Source organism: Microtus ochrogaster, chromosome 16 (genome assembly GCF_000317375.1).
Source record: "Microtus ochrogaster isolate Prairie Vole_2 chromosome 16, MicOch1.0, whole genome shotgun sequence".
Classification (NCBI taxonomy): Eukaryota; Metazoa; Chordata; class Mammalia; order Rodentia; family Cricetidae; genus Microtus; species Microtus ochrogaster.
Genome location: NC_022018.1, coordinates 15,279,021 through 15,280,521, shown reverse-complemented (window position 1 = coordinate 15,280,521; position 1,501 = coordinate 15,279,021). Strand labels below are relative to the sequence as shown.

Sequence of the window (1,501 nt, the reverse complement as noted above, 5' to 3'; positions counted from 1 at the left end):
TCATAGAAGAGAAAGTGGGAAGTACACCTGAACACATTGGCACAGGAGATCACTTCCTAAATATAACTCCAGCAGCACAGACATTGAGAGAAACACTTAATAAATGGGACCTCCTGAAACTGAAAAGCTTCTGTAAATCAAAGGACACAGTCAACACGTTAAAATGGCACCCTACAGAATAGGAAAAGATCTTCATCAACCTCACCTCGGACAGAAGGCTGATCTCCAAAATATACAAAGAACTCAAAAAATTGGTCATCAAAAGAACAAATAATGAAATTAAAAAAATAGATTACAGACCTAAACAGAGAACTCTCAACAGAAGTATTTAAAATGGCTGAAAGACATTTAAAGAAATTCTCAACATTCTTCACCATCAGAGTGATTTCATCTCTAAGATTTCATCTTATACCTGTAAGAATGGCCAAGATCAGAAACTCTTATGACAACTTATGTTAGAGAGGATGTGGGTGTAGGTAGCACTCCTCCATTGTTGGTGGGAGTGCAAACTGGTACTGCCAATTTGGATTTCAATATGGCAATTTCTTAGAAAATTTGAAAACAACCTACCTCAAGATCCAGTAATACCACTTTGGGGTATATACCCAAAGGATGCTCAACCATACCACATGGGCATGTGCTCAGCTGTGTTCACAACAGCATTATTTGTCATAGCCAGAACCTGGAAACAACGTAAATGCCCCTTGACTGAAGAATGGGTAAGGAAAATGTGGTACATTTACACTAACTATGGAGTAGTACACAGCTGAAAACAATAATGACATCTTGAAATATCCAGGCAAATGGATGGATCTAGAAAAAATCATACTGAGTGAGGTGACCCAGACCCAGAAAGATAAATATCATATGCACTCACTCATAAGTGGCTTTTAGACATAAAGCAAAGAAAATCCAGCCTACAATTTACAATCCCAGAGAACCTCGACAGCAGTGAGGACCCTAAGAGAAACATACATGGGTCTAATGTACATGGGAAGTAGAAAAAGACAGGATCTTTGAGTAAATTGGGAGCATGGGGACCATGGGAGATGGTACGAGGGGAGGGTAGAGGAAGGGCAGGGAGTAGAGAAAAATACATAACTCAATAAAATAATAACAAAGAAAGTCTTTGCTTTAGCCAACTGAGCCTTTGAAACATTTGTTAAGAGCAGTTTTTCAAACTTCTACCATCTGGCCACCTCTGTAATGATGCCATTTGGTCTGGGGTTTTCTAAACCCTACCCTGCCCCTCTCCAGTGTAAAGAGTCTTTGGTATAAGCTTGTTCTCGACTGCCAGTAATTAAAGGACTCTTAATCTGATCCTTCTTGAGTACCACTTCTTCTGTGTTTCATGTGGGTAGGGCATGAACTAGATATGTTTGCTGTTATCTACGATCTCAGCACACTGCAGGGGTCAGGGACAGGAGGGTTGATGTGAGGGTGAGGGCAGCCTGAGCTACATAGTGAGTTCCAAGTCAGCCATGGCTAGGTAGGAAGACCC

The 1,501-nt window shown here is 40.7% G+C and overlaps 1 protein-coding gene across 1 annotated transcript in view; it reads right to left on the bottom strand.

The window, feature by feature from the left end:
- Positions 1 to 1,501, bottom strand: part of Myo3a (myosin IIIA) — a 207,223-nt gene that overhangs the window by 119,958 nt on the left and 85,764 nt on the right. The gene's annotated exons all lie outside the window — the stretch shown is intronic.